At 48.5% G+C, this 25,780-nt stretch overlaps 2 protein-coding genes across 2 annotated transcripts in view; one reads left to right on the top strand and one right to left on the bottom strand.

Annotated features, from left to right (window-relative positions):
• Window positions 1–25,780, bottom strand: part of LOC144093432 (sodium-coupled monocarboxylate transporter 2-like) — an 82,563-nt gene that overhangs the window by 49,229 nt on the left and 7,554 nt on the right. The window lies entirely within an intron of this gene.
• The window catches only part of LOC144093436 (ubiquitin-conjugating enzyme E2 Z-like), a 59,825-nt gene continuing 40,575 nt past the window's right edge, over window positions 6,531–25,780 (top strand). The window contains exon 1 of the mRNA XM_077626807.1: window positions 6,531–6,564. The gene's annotated coding sequence lies outside the window, so the exon portion shown is untranslated. The remainder of the gene's footprint in view (window positions 6,565–25,780) is intronic.

Raw genomic sequence — 25,780 nt, 5'->3', positions numbered from 1 at the left:
TGCATTCAGTACGCAGACAGACTACCAAGATTAGGCAGTGCCTCCGTTCAATGCACTGCGGAGGACGAGGAAATGCAATGGCGTCACAAGCGTTAACCGCATGGAGTATAGCCAAAGAGTTTTTATAAAACCAAGTCAGTCAGTCCTTGGTTGGACCGGTCTGTAGAAGACAGGCGGTGAGGTTGAGCCTGACTATATAGCCCACTGCAGGACAAAGGCGTCTCCCATGTCTCCTCTCCAATTAGCTCTATTCTGTGCCGGCTGCAGCCACCGTATCCACGCAAACCTCTTAATCTCATTCCGGATCATGAAAGCGAATAACTATAAGGATAAGAAAAGGGTGGAGCTCATATGGCATCATATGGCAGGTTTTAAAAAAAAAACTACGTGCAGTGGTAGAAACAGGGCTGCGGTCTTTCATTTATATTCAACGCAAGAGTTGGAAGAAGTGCAACCTCTTCTGATTGGTTTAATCGGCAAGTAATTAGCCGAAAACTCAGATTCACATGTAACAAGCTGGGCGCTGTAAGCACGCAGGTAACTTGCATACGGATAGGGGCTCACCGTGAAAGATGCGGAGCTGGTGCAGCCGGGTTTTGCAAAGCTTTTATCACCGCCAGCTTGACCTGCGCCAGTGCTTTGTACAGCAGGCGCCTATAAGCGTTGCAACCGCAGACGCCGAGCATATGAACTTAGCTTCTCGAATAGAGGTTGTCGGGCTAGCTTCTAGTTATCCTTATTTCTCGACAGAAGTCGCTGAATGGTATAGGCAACGACGGTGGCTGGAGAGGCGAAAGGCATCAAACGAACGTAATTTTCAAACTGCTGGCACAGGTATACTCCTAACGTAGTACCTAACTTAATGAGAATTTGCGCGGCTGTAGATTATTCTAAGAAGCCAAATGTCATTAAAACCACGCGTTATTACAGTAAACTGAACCCAGGGCTGTGTCATAAAAGGAAGAGGGATGCGAATTAATGAGCTGTTATCGTGTGTAACAGCATTAAACGACCGTATACGCTTCTTAAGAAAATGCCTTTCCGCCGTCGCAACGAATTTCCCCCCGCTACAACCCCAGTGAGAAGATGCTGTCTCTATAAGAGGCGGGAAAAGGCGAGCGAATTTAAAAAAAAAAAACGTAGTTCTCTTGTCGGTTCTCAATACTCCGGACCCGAGAGGATGCTCCGTCAAGAAAAGATATTAAGCTCGGTCGCTTCCGCATCAACACGACGCGTAAACAACGTCCGCTGACAACAAGACGCTTCTTGGTGCATGTCCGCACATGTTCCAACCAAGACAAGATACGCAGTCGGCCAAAAACTGAGATCGCGTGACGCTCGCTGAGACTGCCAGCAGAGATCTGCCGTTGACGCGGTCGCTTGAACAGGCTGACGATTTTCTTTAAACGGGCGCTCCGTTAGATTTCTTGCCTGAGTAGAATCCGACGGCCGCACCAGATTCTGTGACCTTATTCACGTTTATTAGACAGCAAACACGCATTCATTGACAGCCCCGCCGCGGTGGCTCAGTGGTTAGGACGCTCGACTACTGATCCGGAGTTGCCGGGCTCGAACCCGACCGCGGCGGCTGCGTTTTTATGGAGGAAAAACGCTAAGGCGCCGGTGTGCTGTGCGATGTCAGTGCACGTTAAAGATCCCCAGGTGGTCGAAATTATTCCGGAGCCCTCCACTACGGCACCTATTCTTCCTTTCTTTCACTCCCTCCTTTATCCCTTCCCTTACGGCGCGGTTCAGGTGTCCAAAGATATATGAGACAGATACTGCGCCATTTCCTTTCCCCAAAAACCAATTATTATTATTATTATTATCATTGCTGAGAAATTTGGACTTAGTTCGGATCCTTTTTTTTTTCGGCCATTCCGATTTAAACCCGCGACCTGTAGTCGGTGACGTTCCGCGCCGCGCGTTTATTTCGTTCTATTTTCCGCGCTTATGTAATTTGTTTTCGGCTTTCCGATAGTCGGATACTCCTCGAGAACGTAGCGGCTTTCCCCCGACAAAGGTCCCCATTCCAGCCAATGGCGTCGGCCGATTATCATCAGCCTCCTAAGCATGACAATGCAAGGAGTGGCAGATGAAATAGTCTCCTCCCTGCATTGTCACACTATATCAGGGTCATGAGAATCGGCCGACGCCATTGGCAGCAAGGGGGGTCCTTTGTCGGGGGAAAGCCCCTTAGTTCTTGAGTTGTATCCGGCTATAGAGCGACGAAAGTGCACTAGCGGTAGCGATAAAAAAAGTTTAAGATCAAGAATCTTGCGACTGTCAACTTCCGCTGTTCGCTTTTAATTAACCCCGCCTACCGAATATCTTACTTATAAACGACGCGCCTAAGCGTATACAGGCTACAGCCACCACTCTGAAACTGACATCTCTAATAATCTTAATAATAATAATAATAATATTAATAATAATAATAATAATAATAATAATAATAATAATAATAATAATAATAATAATAATCTTAATAATAATAATAATAATAATTGTTTTTTGGGGGAAAGAAATGAAAAGGAAGAAAGAGGTGCCGTAGTGTAGGTTCCGGGAAACTGCGAAAAAATTAAAAATTGGTTTCCGAGGAAAGCAAATGGCGCAGTATCTGTCTCACATATCAGCGGACACCTGAACTGCGCCGTAAGGGAAGGGATAGAGGGGGGAGTGAAAGAAGAAAGGAAGAAAGAGGTGCCGTAGTGGAGGGCTCCGGAGTAATTTCGACCACCCGGGGATCTTTAACGTGCACTAACATCGCACAGCACACGGGCGCCTTAACGTTTCGCCTCCATCGGAACGCAGTCGCCACAGTCGGGTTCGAACCCGGGAACTCCGGATCAGTAGCCGAGCGCCCTAACCACTGAGCCACCGCGGCGGGTACAACGGGCTTCAGCTACACGACTGAGGGTAGGTTTCCACATCAAGGCTCTCGCTATAAAAAAATATCCAATCATTAGAATGCGTGTAGGTTAGGCCCAACAAATATTAAACCAAACGGCTAACCTGCGGCTCCCGAGCAGTGCGAGCACGTTTGGCCACACCGTTGCGTGCCAACTTTAGTGCACCTAACTGGTTAGTGCGGCTAACCAGCTGCGGTTAGCGCTGCAGTTAGCGTGACGTCGCGGAGTGCGCACAATGCAATGGCAGCAGATGCGCAGCCGCAAGAATATATCAGTTGGGGAAGCCCGATAATCGCCGCACTCAACAGCGATAAAGGCAGCGTCGCCACAGGCAAGAAAGACCCTCCCGTGCTCGCCGCTGGGACCCCACCGAGCGTATAGCCGTCAAATGAAAAGCGCCTCTGCCCGTCAACGTCGGAAACGACACGGCCACGAAAGCCGATGATTGAGCGTCGAAGTCGCCGCTTACTTCCGATAAGCGCAAACGGCGCACACGGTGAACCGTGCCAGCTTTTCCAGAAAATTTCAGCGACGGCAAGAAAAATAGGGCGACGTCATCAAGCAGCCGTATGACGCACACAGCTGCCTACGTACGTTAAAGCCAGTTAGTCATGCGTGTCTTTCTTTAACTGTATCAAGAATTTTTTGCTTGTAAACTTATATTGTGCTTTCTTTTGCTTTGTCTCTTTGTTTCTGAACGAACACGTTTTGATTGATGGGGCAAATGTTATTTCACGTTGTTACCCATTGATTATTACAATGCATTATTGTCGTTTTTCTATACAATCTCGCGCTTTATAAATACAGGGTGTCCCAGTTAACTTCAGCCAGGGTTCTAAAATACGCCGAGGCACTTTAAGACGACGCGACCAAATGCATGCTGTTGGCTATTGTATGTAGTAAGCCACACTATTTTTGTAGTGTGCCTAATTGCATAATTAGTCGAGATTAATTAACCAACTTGGCAAGCAACGAAGATAGGCGAAAAACTCCAATGAAAAAGTTGTAGAGCGGTCCGCGAAACGTCCAACTTAACAGTTTATAACTCTCTATCTATTACGTATCGGCTTTTTCTCGCTCATCGCAGCTGCCCACGAGATACAAAAAATACCACGTGACATGCCCGCTTGCTCGCCGCGATTGCAGTGCTCTCAATGCGGACGGTATAGCATTTTTCTTTTTCAGTATTTCGCATATAGCATGAAATGCTCAAAGCGATTCTGTGCCCCGGATGCGGGCACTCTAGTAAACATTGGATTAACATTTATACTTGGGTCTAGTAAATTTTTTTCAGCCAAAAATCGAGCTGTACGAAGCATACACGGGTTAAGACTGTATACCGGAAATTACAGCATTGTAGTAAACACTCGGGTAACATATCTACTTGGGCCTAGTAAACATTTTTTTTTCAGCCAAAAATTGAGCCGTATGGATAATACGCGGGTTAGGACTGTATACCGGAAATTACAGCATTCTTTCCGCTATGTACCTACGACCTGTATTCTGCAACGATTCATTTCCCCGAATCATTCCCTTGGCTACGGCAGCTGCAGCTCTGGCTGTGTCCGACAGCAGCTGGAATCTGTGACATAAGGTCGATTGGTTCCGGTATCAAAAGCCTACCTGTCCAATGACGAAGAAGCATAAGAATGATTAAGAACCTGAACAAAATTCGGCTCAATGTATATCGTCCAAACGCAATCCGTCAGCGGCACCGAAGTAATAAACAGTATAAGGTGATATGCATGTACTACCATGCCGCAGACCAGGCGGAGATGGAACCGCCGACCTCTTTCTTCCTTTATTCATTGCCACCGTGGCATCGCGTAACGCTACTGCTCTTTTCTCAGGAGAACGTTCCCCAAGCGCGCGCTTAATTCACATGATTGCGCCTCGCAAGCGGGAGGTGCGGGGTTCTATCCCCAGTGCCGCCGGGTACCCACCGGTGATACAATGGGTACTAACTTCCCCTGGCCCGGAGCTCGGCTTAAACAGGGTGAAATGCTTGGGAAATGGGTCTCTGACCCACCCTGAGCAAATGAAGATACCTTGCGCCATGGCGTTCTTTGGCCACAGATGTCCTTGCGCCATAAAGATTCATGCCATCATCAATTCACATGATTCTCTTCAGTCTTTATCGAGTCCTCCTTTGCAGCCTAGACACATAGTAACCATCAGCGCCATCTGGCTGCAGCCGGAAAGGAAGAGGAGGACGCTGTTGACAAAAAGAAATCCCATACAGAGCTATCGCTCTAAACGACTGTTCGCACAGTATCCCGGTGGACGTCACAAGGACAATCGCCCAAATATAATGGAGAGAAATAACCCTCACCCCCCCCCCCCCCTTTTTTTTCAATTTGAGTACGGCGGCCGTACCAGAGAGAAGAGAAGGCGTAGTGTTGGCTCTCATAAAGCTGGCAGGAACAGGCCGTATACAAGAAAAGCAAATAAATATAAGGCACACAGATCCCGTGTCCCGTACGGTGTCGCAGTTAGACGTTTTATAGACGCCTATAGTGCTATAGAAGCTGCCAGCAGGAAAAAAAGATTATAGCTTGCATAACCAACTCGTGTTCGTACGCTTGACTAATATTTGTGTTTTTTAGTACCTTTACTGAGTTCTCATATATTCTCTTTTCACGGGCCACTTATTAATGGTACTGCTCCTATTGATGCACATGTAACCTGAGACACGGTAATTTTCGTCTCGATAAATTCCGAGTAGTACCAATATTTCTGCAGCAAGACACGTTTAACCCATAATTCTGTTCTCACTGCGAAACCGAAACACCGAAATTCAGTAGAAACGTCCAAAATCGTCAACGACGCCGAGATGCACAGAAATGTGTGTTCCTTCCAGTCGTCATCGGAGCACTGCTGCTGCAATACCGTGCCACTCAGACTGCCTATCAGTTCCTCCCACGGCGGTAGCTCAGTGGCTAGAGCGCTCAGCTGCTGAGCCGAAGTACCTGGATTCGAACCCGACCGCGCTTCAATAGAGGCGAAACGCGAAAAGGCGACCGTGTGCTGCGTGATGTCGAAGAATCCCATGTGGTCCAAATTAATTTAAAGCCCTCCGAAACGGTGATTCTCCCGCTCTTTCTTCTTTCACTCCTTCCTTCCTTCCCCCACGGCGCGGTTGAGGCGTCCATACGAGAAGTGGGAGAGTCACTGCGTCTTTCAATTCCTCAACACCAATTTATTCATAATTTTTAATCAGTTACATAACATCCGCCGCATCCTGCATGCACACACCAGCTGCGCGCGGCTATTTGCGGGGTCGCGTTCCACACAACGTAAGTCCGAGCACGCCACGTATATGCTGCAGATACGCGCGTCAATATTGTCAACCTTTTATCTCCCGGAACGTGTGGGCTAATCTCCATATACACAGATTGTCGGGTGCGTGTCCCCTGCTTACACATAGCTTCACGTCGCATCGTCGTCAAGTGTTTTTGCGCGAAAGCGGCAGCCCCAGACGGCGGCGTCTCTTCTCTACGGTGCAGATATAGCGCAGCCGGCCCTTTCATGACGACCCGGATTCCAGCCTCTTCTGCGACAGCCTATACCAATGAACAGGACGCGCAAAACGAACCTTGGACATAAACAAGAAGCAAGCGAAGAGGCGTGCCTGTGTGCCAGCACACGTGCCGTAAGTTGAGTAAGCGAGGTGCGTGCTTGCGTGTTTGTGTGTGTTTGTGTGTGTGCGTGTGCTCGTGTGTGTGTGCGTGTGTTCGTGAGTTCGTGCGTGTGTGTGTGTGTGTGCATGTGTGCGTGCGTGCGTGCGTGCGTGTCCGTGTTGCGCCTGTGTGTGTGCGCGCGCGTAGGTGCGTATGTGTGTGTGTGCGTGCGCGAGCGCGCAATATCCTTCGAAAGCAAGAACAGGGTCGCCAGGGCAATACGGTAAGCGAAGTCGACAACGTGCCCATACCGGACCGGCTGACGTGGAGAAACCCGCAGCACTCACACATATCAGCAGACACCTGATCCGCGCCGTAAGGGAAGGGACTGAAAGAAGAAAGGAAGAAATAGGTGCCGTAGTGGAGGGATCCGGAATAAATTCGACCACCTGGGGATCTTTAACGTGCACTGACATCGCACAGCACACGGGCGCCTTAGCCTTTTGCCTCCATAAAAACGCAGCCGCCGCGGTCGGGTTCGAACCCGGGAACTTCGGATCAGTAGCCGAGCGCCTAACCACTGAGCCACCGCGGCGGGTGACCGCATTTCGATGAAGGAAAAATGCAAAATCGACCTCGTGCTCAAGATTCGGCGAACTTTCTAAAAGATTTAGTTGGACGCTCTCTCTCTCTGTCTTTCGTGTGAAAAATTGAAAATTGGCTTTAATGGAAAGGAAATGGCGCAGTATCTGTCACACATATCGGCGGACACCTGAACCGCGCAGTAAGAGAAGAAAGGAAGAAAAAGGTGCCGTAGTAGAGGGCTCCGGAATAATTTCGACCACCTGGGGACCTAACGTGCACTGACATCGCACAGTACACGGGTGCCTTAGCGTTTCGCCTCCATCGAAACGCAACCGCCGCGGTCGGGTTCAATAACTGTCTCACTTCTCGCTGGACACCTCAACCGCGCCGTGAGGGAATAGAAGGGAGGAACGTAAGAGTGAAAGAAGAGGTGTCGACGTAGTGGAGGACTCCGGAGTAATTTGGACTACCTGGTGATCTTTAATATGCGCTGACATCGCACAGCACACGGGCGCCCCTTGGGCTTAATCTCCATCGAAACCAGGGGATCAGCGCTGCAATGACGGGATAGAGGTGGTCACGTGGCACGTGCGCCACAGAGTGACGAGCACTGGAGGGCGTTGTTTTTTGCGCTCACCAGCGACGCGCGCTTTTCGAAAAAGCCCGCTTCTTTTGGAGCCAGCTAGCCAAAATTTGTTGAGCCACAGCGCGTATGGCATTAGAGTTTTAGAAATTACAAAAACTGGTATGGCAATTACTAGCGGTCCGCTCAGAAAGTGAATCAGAAATTGATCAGCCATCTTACCAGTTAGCACGACACACCTGTTTCTGATGTCCACCAACAGTGGCTAGGCCGCAGAAGTCATACCTAAATCTAAAGAAGCCTATTTTTAAAATTAGTGGAGGCCTTCTCAGAAAAGCCTGGTATAAACGGCCTTAGGGGGCGCCTCGAGTGTCCCTATAGTGTGGCACAAAAGGACTAGACATCCTTATTTAACGAAGCTGATAACGAAATATGTATTACTGTGAGCAATAAACAGAAATATACGAGGAGTTCTGAATGGTGATAGTCTAAGTCTCAAGAGTTGTTTAATTAAACGACAAATAAGATAAAACTGCTATGTCATTGGTTGATGCGGAAATCACTAAGTTCATTTATTTTTTGCTGCTTTTTTCGTGCGCGCGCACACACGAACGCACTCACGCACTCGCACATATATAAGTGTGGCGAAACCTTCTCAACTAGATTTTGTGGGGTCAGGCACAAAAAGTCTGCGGCATTTTCTTTTTATTTTTTAGCCAAGTTTTTCCGAAATGGTTTTGGTTTTATGGGGGTTTAATGTCCCAAAGCGACTCACGTTATGAGGGACGCCGTATAGTGGAGGGCTCCGGAAATTTCGACCACCTGGGGCGATTTAACGTACACTGACATCGCACAATACGCGGGCCTCTAGAATTTCGCCTGCATAGAAATTCCATCGCCGCGGCCGGGATCGAACCCGCGTCTTTCAAGTCAACAGCCAAGCACCATAACCACCGAGCCAACGCGGTTTGCTGAACCGTATTTTCTTCTTTAAATGACCGCCGCTTTTTTTTTTTTCTATTCCGTAACTCGAACACCCCTGCGCACCACGTTCAGACTGTGGCAAGTTGCAAATTATGCACATACAGAGCTTAAGATATTAATCTTGACCGACCAGATCTCTCGGCAATTTCGCACCGCAAAAAAAAAAAGAAAATGTGTAGTCTGCATGGCGACAGCCAAGGAACCACTTCCATAAAGGGACGATTTCTCCCCGAATGTTAGCAAAAAGAAATAAAATCACAAGACAGTTACAAGTGAATAACGCTAATGTTTTTCAGTGTTAGCTGTTGTGTGACTGCAAAGAAAGGAGCCGGGCGCCGAGGCGAAACGCTAAGGCGCCCGTGTGCTGTGCGATGTCAGTGCACGTTAAAGATTCCCAAGTGGTCGAAATTATTCCGGAGCCCTCCACTACGGCACCTCTTTCTTCTTTTCTTCTCTCAGTCCTTGCTTCATCCTTTCCCTTACGGCGCGGTTCAGGTGTCCGCCGATATGGGAGACAAATATTGCGCCATTTCCTTTCCCCAAAAACCAATTATTATTATTATTATTATTATTATTATTATTATTATTATTATTATTATCATAAAAAATGTTCGTGATCAGTCACGAATTGTTAAACTACTGTTGTCTTAACTTAGGTTCCTTGCAGTTTATTTTCATTACTTGTTCATGTTACTTTCCTAGCCTTTTGCACCTTGGTCACTATTCATTTCGTGTTAGTATTGTGTTGATATTATGTTCATATTTTACGTTTATATTGCACGTCCGTCTGCCGACTTTGCCGGGCCAAGTCCCTCAAGCCACTAGAGGCTTTGACAGGCCCGTTTCATTGCTCTGTACTCGTTATATGCTATAAAACATTTATTATTATTATTATTATTAGTAGTAGTATTAATTATTATTATTATTATTATTATTATTATTATTATTATTATTATTATTATTATTATTATTATTATTATTATTATTATTATTATTCACCAACGCACGCACACGCGAGCAGGCGCATGAGCGGCGTATGTGGGTGAAAATGTGGCACATTCGGCCGACATTCGCGAATGCCGATGGTGCGAAGACACGCAACATACGAAGGGAACGGCCGTCACGCTGGCGCCGCATTGCGAGGCGCAGCACGTATATACGACGTCGCACCGCGTCCAAGATCGATCGGTTCGTTTTATACTATCGCACAGTATGCTATTCTTATACCACGATAGTGCGCAATCAATGGTTCTCGCTGGTCGGCCTCCTCAGAATTAAATACTCAATGCAAACTGTCGCATTTCTCTCTGCCTGTTTTACTATCTCTTCGGTGACCGATCACTAAAGCACGAACGGAAACCTCGCACCCGCCAGACGTGCCGGCCAGAATTCATCACGCGTGTTTAAAGCCGCGGTTTCTCGCTACCTCGCAAACCTGTGCGTTTTGGGGGAAGTGCGGTAGATATGAATAATATTAATAATTGGTTTGGGGGAAAGGAAATGGCGCAGTATCTGTCTCATGTATCTTTGGACACCTGAACCGCGCCGTAATTACGGAAGGGATAAAGGAGGGAGTGAAAGTAGAAAGGAAGAGGTGCCGCAGTGGAGGGCTCCGGAATAATTTCGACAACCTGGGGATCTTTAACGTGCACTGACATCGCACAGCACACGGGCGCCTTAGCGTTTTGCCTCCATAAAACCGCAGCCGCCGCGGTCGGTTTCGAACCCGAGAAATCCGGATCAGTAGCCGACCGGCCTAGTAGATATGAAGAAAAAAGAAGAAATGTGCAGCGCGCGCAACCCACAATGCGGGATGCGGAGGAAAGAGGGGGTAAGGGGGCTAATAATAATAATTGGTTTTGGGGGGAAAGGAAATGGCGCAGTATCTGTCTCATATATCGTTGGACACCTGAACCGCGCCGTAAGGGAAGGGAGAAAGGAGGGAGTTAAAGAAGAAAGGAAGAAAGAGGTGCCGTAGCGGAGGGCTCCGGAATAATTTCGACCACCTGGGGATCTTTAACGTGCACTGACATCGCACAGCACACGGGCGCCTTAGCGTTTTGCCTCCATAAAACCGCAGCCGCCGCGGTCGGTTTCGAACCCGAGAAATCCGGATCAGTAGCCGACCGGCCTAGTAGATATGAAGAAAAAAGAAGAAATGTGCAGCGCGCGCAACCCACAATGCGGGATGCGGAGGAAAGAGGGGGTAAGGGGGCTAATAATAATAATTGGTTTTGGGGGGAAAGGAAATGGCGCAGTATCTGTCTCATATATCGTTGGACACCTGAACCGCGCCGTAAGGGAAGGGATAAAGGAGGGAGTGAAAGAAGAAAGGAAGAAAGAGGTGCCGCAGTGGAGGGCTCCGGAATAATTTCGACCACCTGGGGATCTTTAACGTGCACTGACATCGCACAGCGCACGGGCGCCTCAGCGTTCTGCCTCCATAAAAACGCAGCCGCCGCGGTCGGGTTCAAACCCGGGAACTCCGGACCAGTAGCCAAGCGTCCTAGTAGATATGAAGAAAAAAGAGGAAATGTGCAGCGCGCTCAACCCACAATACGGGATGCGGAGGAAAGAGGGGGTAAGGGGGCTGCGACTGCTGTATTTCAAGGTTTCATCTTCTGTGCGACATCCCCACCTGTTGTAGGTACCGGTGGCTGCGTTCATATGAACAAATACCTACGTCGATGCGTCTATCGCCGCTCACGCGACGACGTGCTCCAACATGTTTCGTGCGCTCGATCGACATGTGTTTTCAGGCTGCAATATGCCCACTCTGTTTCGTGATGCCAATGCGACGATGTTGTTTTTCTTTTTATTGTTTTGCTCGTTATCGGACGAGTTCCCTCTGCGGCAGTAAGGGAATCCAGAAATAGAAGCGAGCTTGAACATGCGCATGCGACGTAGAAATATGTCGCACCACGTATACACCGAATTGTTTTCACGAAAACTTTCTCGCTGTGCGTTCTATTCCGTTCGGACCAGTTTGGAACAGTTTTCGCTTGGACGGCAGTAAGCCCAAGCAATGTGCAAACCATCCCACGCGGTACACTACTGGAACTTCAGAGTGATCAGCTGCGGTTTCGTATTCTTGGCACAATTACCCCCCGAGCAGCTCAACCATAGCTTTATTACGGGTCTAGACTTTTCTACTTTCTTTTTTTTTGCTTGTTTCGAGGAAAGAGATGTGCCACGAAAACAAGGCCAACCCTGACAGCAGACCTGTTGCTTACATAAACATGCACAGCGGCTGAAAGGGCACCGCGGATGTAGGCGTACGGTAAGCCGGACATCAGAAAGCTTTAACTCACTCCTTACCGCGGGAAAACAGGCGATTTCAGTGTGGTGTGCGCAAATATTTATTTTCCAATAAATTTTTTTTTAAATTTGTCTTATTGCAGCACAATAAAATGTAGCTAAAAGCGCTTTTTAATGAAAAAAAAACAGAACATGTACTGCTTACGAAGAAAAACTAGCTTTTACTGGCAAAATTATAGACTCGCCCAAATAATCATAAAGATATGAAATATATTCTGTGAGAAAATAGCAGAATAAAAAAGACAAGAATATACGTTTTATGCGTTGCTATATATGTCAGCAAAGAGTATTCAAAGTTACGAACATTTAATGCTAAGCTTTCCGGTCGGTAAACAATAACAGTAAATTGCTCGCGTGAAGCGCTTTGGGATACTCCGACCGCAGTCCACTGCCGGCCGAAGTCGACCCCGGGCCATCTTGTAGAAAACACTATCAACTATATACACTGCTGTTGGCGCGGAATCCTTCAGAACATGACAGGCACCTTCAGGGAAGCTCGGAAAGCAGCGATTCTTCACGTCAATGCCGAAAATGAAAGTTACATACGGGCACCTGTCGATAGCCTTGGCTGTACGGAACAGCCATCTCTGCCCTAGCTAAAATCAGACAAATGGACCTTATCTTTTTCGCGGAAAGCTGTCGGTCGCATCCGTAACTATAGTCAGGTGTCAATGCTGAGTAATAATGAGCATCGGGCGCAGGGAAAGGACTCCGCCTAAGGCGACATGCTCACCGTGATCGCTCCGCGTTGACAGGTTTCGCTGGAAATTTAAAACACCTCATATGACTGACGGGCGCCCGTGTGCTGTGCGATGTCAGTGCACGTTAAAGATCCTCAGGTGGTCGAAATTATTCCGGAGCCCTCCCCTACGGCACCTCTTTCTTCCTTTCTTCTTTCCCTCACGGCGCGGTTCAGGTGTACGCCGATATATGAGACAGATAATGCGCCATTTCCTTTCCCCAAAAACCGATTATTATTATTATTATTATTATTATTATTATTATTATTATTATTATTATTATTATTATTATTATTATTAAAACCGCACGCCCTACTGGTCCGGAGTACCCGGGTTCGAACACCGCGGCGGCCGCGTTTCAATGGAGGCGAAACGCAAGGCGCCCGGGTGCTGTGCGAAGTCAGTGCACGTTAAAGATCCCCAGGTAATCAAAATTATTCCGGAACCCTCCACTACAGCACCTATGCCTCCCTTTCTTCTATCAGTCCCTCCTTTATCCCTCCCATTACGGCGCGGTTCAGGTGTCCGCCGAGATGCGAGACAGATACTGCGCCATTTCCTTTCCCCAACAACCAATTTTCATTTTCACCAGACGCGCAGTTCTTTTGCAGCACTCTGGATAGCATAACTTGTCCAGAAACTATATACCCGAATCACGCAGAATAGGCCACTTTGCGCCATACTTCAAATTGATCGTTTTCGATAGTCGCGGTAAGGAAAAGGAACACCGCTACCGTTGCCTGCCAACAGCGCATGCGCAGATGGCCAACCCCTGGTCCGCATCTTCTTGCCGGAACCATCCGCAGACGAGCTGTTGGCAGCTATTACGGTAGCGGCATAACGGTAAAGATATGCTAAAAAGCTCTAGTCCGTCGAGTTTCCAAAGATAGCGACCGGGGAAGCGGAGAGGCGAACTTGCGCCGGAGACGCGCGGGGGCGAAGTTCGCGACCACAACTACACGATTTTTTTTTCTTGTGCGCTCTTCGGTAGAAGCTTTCCCCTTGTGCATCCTTGGAGAACGGTAGCAGCCGAGACCGGGAAGCGTAAAGCCGCTCGCTCGCGCAACCGCCCAAGCACACACGCCCTCGCTGACGCCTACGGCGCGCCCGTACACCGCTTATACTCCGTCTGAAGGGGTGTCATCATTGCCTGCTGTCTCTGGCTCCGCGAATAAAGAATTAAAAATAACGAAGTTCGCCAAAGCGTGTCGGGTTAGGTTCCTCGTCGGCGAAGCGCTGCAAAACACTACAGCCAAAGCCGCCGCGGTGGCTCAGTGGTTATGGTACTCGGCTGCTCACCCGAAAGCCGCGGGTTTGATCACGGCCATCGGCGGTCGCATTTTGATGGAGGCGAAATGATAAAGGCTCGTGTACTGTGCGATATGAGTGCACGTTAAAGAACCCCAGGTGGTCGAAATTCCCGGAGCCCTCCACTATGGCGTCCCTCGTAGCCAGAGTCGCTTTGGGGAAGTTAAACCCCACAAAACCAAACACTAGACAAATTTCGCGAAAAAGAAAATAAATTGGCACTGAAAGATGATTCGAAACACACCGACATATTCTTCGAGCGTTAGTTAGGTGTGCATTTCCAGACGTCGTCAAAAGTTTATGGAACGCGAATGTGCCGAAGAAGCAGGCAAACAATGCGTGGAGAAAACCTTGCGGGCTATCATATGGCCAAAACTAAAAAAAAAGAAATTGCTAGGGTTTTAACGTAGCTAAACCGAGTAGACGTGTGAAAGAGTGTGTTTAGCCTGGTTGGCTAATGGTTTTGCTTTGCTGAGTCGTCACTCTAAACGTCACCATCCCATTGGCTACAGCTCGTGCGACGCTCCTCCGAACTAACCCGAGCTTCCTCCCATTGGCTGCAGCTTGCATGACGCTCTTCCGAACTATCCCGAGCTTACCCGAGTCACTCCGAGGCTATTCCCGGTTTGAGTTTGACACCGTCACCCGCCGCGGTGGCTCAGTGGTTAGGGCGCTCGACTACTGATCCGGAGTTCCCGGGCTCGAACCCGACCGCGGCGGCTGCGTTTTTATGGAGGGAAAACGCTAAGGCGCCCGTGTGCTGTGCGATGCCAGTGCACGTTAAAGATCCCCAGGTGGTCGAAATTATTCCGGAGCCCTCCACTACGGCACCTATTCTTCCTTTCTTTCACTCCCTCCTTTAGCCCTTCCCTTACGGCGCGGTTCAGGTGTCCAACGATATATGAGACAGATACTGCGCCATTTCCTTTCCCCAAAAAACCAATTATTATTATTATTTGACACCGTTAATTAGCGCTTTCGCACTGCAACTGAAAAAGAAAAAGAAAACATATTGCCCGGCCGCTAGACAACGACAACCACCAACTGCCTAAGGTCACGTTTTCTGAGAAGTAAACAGGTCAGTGTCATGTAGAGGGATTTAGCATAGCGAAGGAGTGCGAGCACAGACGTACACTGGATTATCAGACGCTGGCTGCGCAGTGACCCCTCCTGATCCCGCCCCCGTTACTGCGCTTGCGCAGGAGGCCTACGTCTACGTTAGTCTACGTTACGTTAGTACACGCTACGTTAGTACACTCTTCGTCTAGGTTGGTACATTCTAAACAAAGTAGTAAAAGGAGAGTGAGCTGTCCTTTAGGGCACTCCCTTTTATCAAATGCTGTGCGCTAGAGTGAGGACAGTTCAGTCCCTTTTTACTCCCATACGCGCGTATTCGTGTTTAGAGTGTACGTCTCCGCTACGCTAAAACTGTCTCCTAACTATTAGGCATCTCGCGGATTCACTTTCTCCGGCAGGTAATCTCTACGCCGACGTGCTGCCCTACACTTAACCTCACAACTTCAGCTACAAACACGAGAACACTGCTCCCACAGGTGCGCTATTCTAACTCGCGAGCCAACCGAATGGGTGCGGGGGAGAAAAACCAGCAAGTCTTCACTCTCGTTCCATTACGAGCAAAACGCCAAAGCCTGGCGCAAGCAAGCGCATGCGGTAGACGCTGCATGCCTCCAGGCAGCGATAAGGCTGAGGTGATGTGTCTGTCCTGCCCTAGCGAGCTTGACACCTGCAAGTTCGAGAAGAATCTTCGCAAAAGCTTCGTTAAAAAAGCAGCACAGGCCAGCCCTTTAGTCTTAAACAGAGCGCTGTGTGACTATTGCAGCAAGGGTGCCCGTATTTAAGCCATGAATGCACATGTACAGTATAGCGTGATCTGAAGGTTATCGCGCGAGCGCCGACCGAAAACAGAAGCGCCATGACCCAGAATCCTTTGCTGTGGCGAAGGGATAGCTTCAAGATAGCTTCCCTCACTCTTTTTGCTGTTCCTTAAGCAGCCGCCACTCCCTTCTAGGCAAGCAGCTTTTTCATTTTTTTTTTGCTCCATCGAACAGGCAGTGATGGTACTGCGCGCCACGTATGCTTCGGTATTATCTGTAAATGGACGCTATGAAGGTACATCTGGCGTGTGCGTAACAGTAGTTATACCCTTATGCAAAAATATTTTTTCGAAATTTCATCTGCGGTTAAAGACAGTGTGACGAGGCGATGTTGTGATGGTATATTTTTTTGCAACTCGGTAAGTCGTTCAAATGAAGCAGTGCTAAGGATCAGCTTTACCAAATCTTTCCCACCAATTTTGTTATCGTCCGCGAAGATAAGAGGTAACAAAGTCCACACTTGATTGCAAAGAATGCAAAGCTTAGAATAAAAAGAAAGAGTAGTAATTTCGTCGCGGGGGCGATGGTTGTAGCATGGAATAGCAAACGAGGGAGAGAATAATAATAATAATTGGTTTTGGGGAAAGGTAATGGCGCAGTATCTGTCTCATATATCGTTGGACACCCGAACCGCGCCGTAAGGGAAGGGATAAAGCAGGGAGTGAAAGAAGAAAGGAAGAGAGAGGTGCCGTAGTGGAGGGCTCCGGAATAATTTCGACCACCTGGGGATCTTTAACGTGCACTGACATCGTATAGCACACGGACGCCTTAGCGTTTCGCCTCCATCGAAACGCAGCCGCCGCGGTCGGGTTCGAACCCGGGAACTCCGGATCAGTAGCCGAGCGCCCTAACCACTGAGCCACCGCGGCGGGTAAACGAACGAGGGATAGAAGAATGCGAAATCGTGATTTTCATTGTTACAAAACAGGCCGCTAGGCGCCTGGAACGCTAGGCCGGTCGACGCTCGCGCGATAACCTTCAAATCGCGCTTGACTGTACATGCAGCCTCGGCAAAAACAAGCGTTTAATTCCGGCCGCGTTCTCAGAAAGACGCCCATATGCTGCGCGATGTCGGCGCACGTTAATGAACCCCATGGGGCCGAAATTATTCTTAGATCCTGGCCAGCATCTGACGCGACTGCCCCATGCGGCCGGATCTCTCCTGATCCTCCTCCCTCAACTGAGGGTACGGGACAGGGGAGGTCTGGATGAGGTGGTCTCATTCTGTTGGACAGTAAAGGTTTTTTCACTCACTCTCTACCGCAAGAAGAACACTTCTGCTAGCATTTCAAGATCCTTCGGTCTTCAATAGTGCCGCAAAGGCTATGCTCTGCGGCTGCAGCGAAAAGCCTTTTGCCTTGAGACTTTTGACCAAGACTGTACGCACATGTAGAGCACGAGGAGAGGAGGCCACGATACGCGCCGCCGTGGGTCGGACACACGAGATGAATCGCGCACCCGTGCCGCTCGCCGATAACTTGAGATGCCTCACACCTGCGCGGCGCGGCATCATCAAAACGTCTCTCTCTCGTTGGCTCCGCACTCTCCTTTCGAATTCGTGTTTCTTTTGTGAAGAATAAAGTCAATCTGCTAGGAATCTCCACGCTGCCAGCACGTCTCTTTTTAACCTGCAGCGAGGACGAAGCCCTCGCTACATACTTGTCCTTAAGGGGTTTGCAACCGCGCTATCAAAAGCTCCGAGCCAAAACAATACCTCGCGTAGTGTGCGCTTGACCGGCGCAGAGTTTTAGCAGTTTGCGGCGGGGCTTCTTTTGAGTGGGTGGCTCCGCGAAACCCATTAAGCACGCCACCTGCCGACCCGCCGCGGTGGCTAAGTGGTTATAGCGCGCTCGGCTACTGATCCGGAGTACCCGGGTTCGAACCCGACCGCGGCGGCTGCGTTTTTATGGAGGCAAAACGCTAAGGCACCCTTGTGCTGTGCGATGTCAGTGCACGTTAAAGATCATCAGGTGGTAGAAATTATTCCGGAGCCCTCCACTACGGCACCTCATTCTTCTTTTATTCTCCCACTCCCTCCGTTATCCCTTCCCTTACGGCGCGGTTCAGGTGTCCAACGATATATGAGACAGATACTGCGCCATTTCCTTTCCCTAAAAATCATCCTCCAATTACGCCACCTGCCGAGGCTTACTAAAAAAAACATGAATGAATGACCCGTGGCTCAGTGGCTTTAGGCTTGCCACAGCTGTGCTCGAGGTCGTCTTTTAGATACTGGTTGCGGAGGCCGCGTCTCGATGGAGGAGGCAAAAGGCCAAAACATCTGTTCCGTGACATTTCTGTGCACGTTAAACAGAGACCCCTGGGTGAACGGTGGTAGCGAACCCTATAAAATGGCATTCTTCATAATCTTTACTAATCACGGATATTGCTTGGACCGTGGACCTGACGACAGAACTTCTCATTCATGGGTACAGCCGGCCAAATCTTTAGCTAGCATGCGCGGCGGCCGCTTTTTCTGCACTCCTGCGATTTGCGACGAAGCAAACTTGCGGAAAGCTTAAGCACGGGCTTAGTGAGCTTGTGCTTATATTTCATATTTTCGCGAGTCTGCTCCGTCATAAGCTGCAGGAGCACGAAAAACACAGCCGCCACGCACGCCAGCTAAAGATTTAGCCGGCTGTACTTCCAATCTTTGGACACGTTACGGTAGTCCACACTGCCCGAAGACTGCCTCGGTACAAAGAACCACACGAATATTTGAGAAGAGTTCTGGCGCTTGTAAGCACCTTTTCGTTCAATGAGAAAATGATCTCTGCGCACCCTTTCCATCGTGCCCGCCGTGCACGCGGGCCTGAATTTTGAGGCGACATGAATGGTCCCGCATTGAGTGCATGTGTGCGATACTGGCCGGTGCTCGCGCTTCCACCTGTTTCCTGTTCAAAACTAACTTCATGAACTTCACGAAAAAGGAAACAGGTGGAAACGAGCACCGGCCAGTATCGCACATATGCACTCAATGCGGGACTATTGTTGCCGTTTTCCTGTTCAAAACTCACTTGTTGAACGGCACGGCACGACCCGCCGCGCTGGCTCAGTGGCTAGGGCGCTAGGTTACTGATCCGGAGTTCCCGGGTTCGAACCCGACCGCGGCGGCTGCATTTTTATGGAGGCAAAACGCTAAGGCGCCCGTGTGCTGTGCGATGTCAGTGGACGTTAAAGATCTCCTGGTGGTCGAAATTATTCCGGAGCCCTCCACTAGGCACCTCTTTCTTCCTTTCTTCTTTCACTCCCTCCTTTGTTCCTTCCCTTACGGCGCGATTCAGGTGTCCTGCCGATATATGAGACAGATACTGCGCCATTTCCTTTCCCAAAAAAACAATTTTCATGAACGGCACTTGTTTGTGGGTCAGGTGTAACGCGCTGTTTATACGGCTTTACTTCCGTTAAACGGAAAGCAGGCTACATGACGAAAGGCGAAAAAGCCAGAACGAATGCTGAAGGCCAATTAGTGCCGCATTTTTTCCTCTGTGTAATGTTTTTATTGTATAACGATTATTATTTATTATTTTGCGAATTTTTCTTTTAAAACTTATTACTAGCCATAACTTACGCAAAACGTTCCTTCTTGCGTTCCATCATTTTTGCGCCAGGAAATGTTGCAGAAAGGTCAGCAGCGATGACGTGGAGGTAGAGCACCCGTTTAGCGTGCAGGAGGACAGCGGTTCGAATCCCACTGACGCGCAATTCTCCACCGAATAAGCTAAAATAAATGCATGTGTATAAGGAATTGAATAGAGTGCAGCTTGATCCCGATGACCAGAGCCGACAATGCACCCCTTCACCGGAACAGGATTTGGCCACCCTGGTGTAGTACTTGGCCACCACCAGGACCTTATATGAACACAATTAACCCACTGCCCTCAGTCCCGAGCGGTTACGGAGCAACTGGCCATGGCCAGGGCACTACCGACGACCACCGCACGAAAAAATATGACGGTACCCATAAGGTCACTTTAAATAGTTACGAAGCCGAGCAACGCAGGGTTTCCCGTTCTAAATCTGTTTCCCGCTACAACTAGTCCCAGTAGGCTTGCCACAGCAAGCGGACCCAACGCTTTTCGATGGAGGCGAAACGCAAAGGTGCCCGTGTGCTGTGCGATGTCAGTGCACGTTAAAGATCCCCAGGTGGTCGAAATTATTCCGGAGCCCTCCACTACGGCACCTCTTTCTCTCTTTTTCATTTTTTACTTCCACCTTACTTCCTCCCAAATGGCGCGGTTGAGGTGAACCCCGAAAAGTGAGACAGTTGCAGCGCTTTTCCTTTCCTCAAAACAAATTTTCGTAAAAAAAAAAGCCGTTAACCACGAGGTAACTTCCCGCAGGCGCAATCCGCGGCAACCTTGTGTAAATAGTTTGTACATATTACTTCTCTCCCTATCCTCTCTTCCAGTCCCCTCACCTCTTTCATTTAATTTCTTCATTCTGCCTGCTATCCTTTATTTCCGCTGGCCCAGCTCAGGTGCCTCAGTATCGATGGCAGATGCCGGGGCTAGCAAAAATCTTTTCCTTCCTTTTTTTACTATTATTTTAATAAAATGCCACTACCACCACCACCACCTGTCGAGAAAGCGCCGAACATCTTCAGCTCTCAATTCCTTTAGCGCTGAGCCATGCATGCACCAAGCGAAACAGAGTTCCATGCCGCCGCATTTCCACATGACAAGCTCTCCACACAGCGTTGTTTCGAAACCGCACCGTAAGTGAATCCGCTGCGCAAATAGTCTGCGTATATTACCTCTCCCCCTATACTGTCTTCCTGTCCCCTCACCTCTTTCATTTCATTTCTACATCCTGCCTGCTATCCTTTATTTCCGCTGCCCCAGCTCAGGTGCTTCAGTATCGCTGACAGATGACGAGGTTAGCAAAAATCTTCTCCTTCCTTTTTATTATTATTTTAATAAAACCACTTACTGCTACTACTACTGCGCAGCGGGTGTACTTTAATCTTGAATTTTTTACCATTTAGCGACCATCTGGGCCGCCGTCGGAAAAAAACTCGAGCCTCTCCTTTATCGCGTCCCATTTTTACGGCGGCGTGCTTTGCGTCCGCATTCGGCCGCTGGCTCCGGTGGCGGGAAATGTACACACTGTATGAGATAGGCCAAGTTTACGGTCCGCGCCAACACTCTCTCTCAGTTCCCGCCACTGATAACACCGAGAAGATTGCGCCTGGCCGCACCGTTTGCGGGTGGGTACTACGTATTTCCCGCGTCGGACACTGGAACATCGATATTCTCCTCCCTTCCGACAACTTCCCGGTAGCGCTTGCAGAAGGTCCGAAATTCATCTTCAAAGAAAACGGCGCAAAAAAAAATTATCGAAATACAAAAGACCCCCGTATACGGTGCGATGTCGGCGGACATTTACAAAACCCGTGCAGTATTCGAAATAAATACTCAGCCCTTCCTTCACTATACGTAGCCTTTCGTAGATAACAGCGCTGCCTTGACTCATTCAAATTATTAATTCATAACTACGCTAGACGCGTCCCAGTTGGCTCAGTTGGTAGAACTACTGTGAGACGGTGGTCCCGGGTCCGAACCCCGGATTAGGACGGATTTCTTTAACTACAAGCTTTCTGTGGAAGGTGTGTATACTTTGCTTTATATACCCGTATGGCTGCGCTTGGGTGGATGCCAGCGAGCAATTACTCCCTTATCAATCAATCAATCAATCAATCAATCAATCAGGCAGTCAGTCAGTCAGTCGATTAATCAACCAACCGAGTGAGACAGGCATGGCTGGTGGTTCCGCCGCCAACCGCGACGCGGTAACCTGCATACATGTAGGCGCAGGTGGTACTCGATATGCACGGTGCAACGTCCCGAACCTGCATTCACACCGCACAGCACGCGGGCGTCTTGCGTTTCGCCTCCATCAAAACGCGTCCGCCGTAGACGGCATCCAGAATTTGACGCCGCGTCCTCGTGTTCAGCAGTCGAACGAAAGCCACCGGCGGCGGGTCATCACAGCAGCGCGACTCAGGCGCAAGCGCTCCTGTGTCGCCGGCCAAGGACCCCGCAGCGAGTGTCACGCACTCGACGCGGACTCGCTCAGACACACAGCAGGGCAGGCAGGTCGACGGAGCCAATATTGACGCCTGCAGCCACTCGAAAGGCAATCGCAGCAGCCGTGTCAAGAGACGCGCATCGCTCCTCGCGAGACCGGTACACGTGCTCCCTCCCCACCAGCGCGCCATTTACTTCGCTCAGCGCACGGTAGCTATCTTCCCTTACAGTTTTTTTGGACAGTCTATAGACTGCCCATAGACTTGTGTCTATACGGTCTACAGACTGTCTATAGACAAACCCTAAAGAACGATCTATAAGCAATACAAATCCTATAGACAGTATATAGATCATCTATAGATTTATGGTCATACACTTTTAGTAGCATTTTGCCTAAAGATGTCGGCGGTGAAGGCCTACAAGGCACTGCTCCGCTTCTAGAGAACCTCTGGCCTGCGCGATAGGCTGATTTTGCCGAACGCTTGCTGACTTCAAACACTGACTTCATTCTCCTGTACTCTCTTTTCTCCTTCATCTTTATTCCCGTCACCCCTTTCCCCCGTGCAGGGTAGTAAATCGGTTTATTCTTCCGGTTAAATTCCCTGCCTTTCCTTCTCCTCCTTGTCTACAGACAGTCTATAGACTATGAGTAGACAAAAATAAATATGTATAGGAAGGCAATAGAGTCTATAAGAAGTCTATAGACCATTTTGTAAGGGCTCAGCGCCGAAGTGGTGCCGGCTCCTTTGTTGAAACGAGTTGTTAAATTGTGATGTTATTAGTGGGCAAATCGGTTAGTGTGACTGAACTTGTAGCAGAAAATTGCGTACTCCCTTTCGTTACGTTCCTACGTTTGTGTAGACGAAAAAAAATTAAGTCTATCAAACGTCACTGTTACACGCAGTGGTGCTTCTCTGATAAAGTTAATAAACGAAGTCGCGGCACAGAAAAATATCTAAGAACAAAAATCACATAAACTTATGGTTTAGCTCTCAGCGATATCCAGTAGATACACGCACAAAAAAAAAACGTCAGAACAAGACAGTAGAAGGCTTCAGCATAGTGGTATACTGTGCTAAGGACGCATGCGCACATGACCCCTCGGAGCCATCTGCAGGGTCATAAGTATACACCTTCGGTTCACGACTGCATTTGCATTTATTTTCTACTTAACGTAATTAGTGGCGAAGAATTTTTTTTTTGGGGGGGGGGGGGGGGGAAGGGGGGGGGGGGCGAGACTCTGCGATATAACTTGGCCGTCATTTGCTATATACGACTGCCCGAACGTCTGAATGCAGTGGAGTCGTGCGGAGGCACAAGGGCTGCGTGCCCTAAACACCCTTCGGTCTAATAAATCTTCTCCCCGCCCCCTCCTTCACGCTTGAAGCACACAACGAAGACTGAAACAACCGAAACGCTTGCTCTCTTCGTCGCCGCTCCGCCACACCCGCAATAATACGTGAAACTAACCGAAATGGTGACTCGCCGAAACAGCCCAGTTTACCGCTTTCCGACAAGCTCTCTCGTTAAGCCCTCGATCGTGGCGGTGCTGGTACTGCTCTTCACTTGCTATTTACCGTCGTTCTTATTTCCTCGCTTGTTGTCACTTACGCGGAACGTTTGCGCGTGTGTTTGTATATAGATAACGCTCAGACAAAGTATTCCAGCCATGCAATACACACGGCGGCTTCGGAGGTCGACTGGAACTAAGAAATAATGAAAGGAGCAGCGCTTCGCAGAGAGGACGAAGCCTCCCTTGGTCATGCGCCAAAGCCGTTTCTCGGATGCGTCCGCAGTTGCGCGAACGCGACGCGGCATCGCGACCCGTCGCCTCTCCTATTTCACCGGCAGCGCCGGCGATATACCTGAACCGAAGGGCCGCGCTGCATGCAAGCTGTTAACCTGACAGCGACGGGAGACGAGATCCACGCGCCTTGCAAGACAGAAAAGAAAGAGAAAAGAAGCACAAAACATACGCCTTCGTTATTATCGCGTGTATATGCCGGAAAAGGTTTGCCTCCGCAGATAGCAGTCGCGGTCCGAAAAGAGACGCGTCACGTATATACCGCGCCCCTATCGGGAACGGTGCGCTCTGTACACCGCCACCACAACCCAGTTCGACAAGCAGTGTGGTAGTACATACTAAGAGGTCACCACAGGACACGCAGGCCCCGAACAGGTCCAGTGATGTGTGCGCAGTTCAAGGCAGGTAGTACGCCACGCATCACTTGAGAAGGTCGCGGGTTCGCTTCTCGCCCCACACTCTGAACACGAATACTCCTATAAGGGAGTAAAAAAAGGAGTAAGCTGTCTTCTAGTGCACTTATTCTATAAAACGGAGTGCTCTAGAGGGCACCTTATTCCCTTTTGTGTCTTCATATTTGTTTCTTCCTGTGAACATCACTACGAACATAGTCCGCTCGAGATTTTAACAATGCTGTTCAAGTAGACGCAGTCTTCCTTGATTTTGAAAAAGCTTTTGATGCCGCCTAAAACAACGCTATCATGCCCGGAACTTGGCAGCCACTTACCTGGATGAGTTACAGAACATTTGACAACACGCCAACAACGAATGGTTACGAACTGGTTATCATAATCACCTGCTGATGTATTTATCTAATATGCCCCAAGGCTCCGTCCTCGGGCCACTGTTTTTATTGATCTGCATCAATGGTTTACATGTTGTTTACGCAGATGATTGCACGTTGTCCCATATGATCACTTGCAATGACAAATAGCCCTTATACTCTCTGAACAGTGATTTAGCATGTAATTTACATAATGCGCAACGCTCATTGCCGCACTGGACAAGTCGTATTAATATTGCACGTGTCCTGCCGAGTAAAAATTAGTCGTGAGTCAGCACTCGTATTACATCCCCTTTCACTTTGCCTGTCTTTCGCGCTGGTAGTTCAGAATTCATGCTGGTATTTATAACAAAAATTGCCGCTAAAGATTCGAGCCTTCCCCACTTCATTCGAATTAATTCTAAAAATGTTCATTCCCCTTTAAAGAAAACGCTATATTTCTGCTATGATCGACCCAGTTCTAAAAATAATTTGCACAGGCGTACCGAATTGGACTTGGTCATGGCCCATACTTAAAACACGTGGTGTCCGCTTCTTTATGCCCTAACCTTCGACCTGTTTTGAATTTAATTGAATTGAATAAACTAATTGTAGAATTCACGTGTGTTGAGCATGAAATTCATATACAACACAACTCAAGGAAAGATTACAGCTAGCGCTATGAACGAGTAGGGTTTGTCGCAGGCAATGGTGATTTTAAGATTAACAGCTCACAGACTGAAGTTCATTTAGGCCGGAAACTATTGAGATCGCGAAAGCAAACTGATGCACTGAAACTTCTGCTAATCTTAATGAAAAAAAAAACAGGAATCGATAAAAACATATTTTCAACAGCCTCAGTACGTATTTCTCACACAAGAAAGCATAAATAAGGCAATTTTGAGGTCGTGTTAATGCGTTGAGCTCCATTATATGTTCATGTTCAGTTTTTTTTTTCTGCTCCCGAATAGATATGTGCGCCCTAACGAAACTGCCTCCGCGTGGGATTTTTTTAGTGTTGTTGGAAGTAAATGCAGAAAACTTATGTACTTGCAACATTTTTCCACACCATGTGATGTCTTGTATTCGGTTTTTTTTTTCGCTTTTGCTGTTTTGTAAAAAAAAAATGTAATCGTTTCAAGCCAACTTCGTATGTTATATTTTTTTTACTTGTACCCTACACATGTAACATATTATAATTTTCTGTGGGCTATGTCAATTCATTATGATGCTGACTTC

Source organism: Amblyomma americanum, chromosome 6 (genome assembly GCF_052857255.1).
Source record: "Amblyomma americanum isolate KBUSLIRL-KWMA chromosome 6, ASM5285725v1, whole genome shotgun sequence".
NCBI lineage: Eukaryota > Metazoa > Arthropoda > Arachnida > Ixodida > Ixodidae > Amblyomma > Amblyomma americanum.
This window is presented reverse-complemented; position numbering and strand designations above follow the sequence as displayed.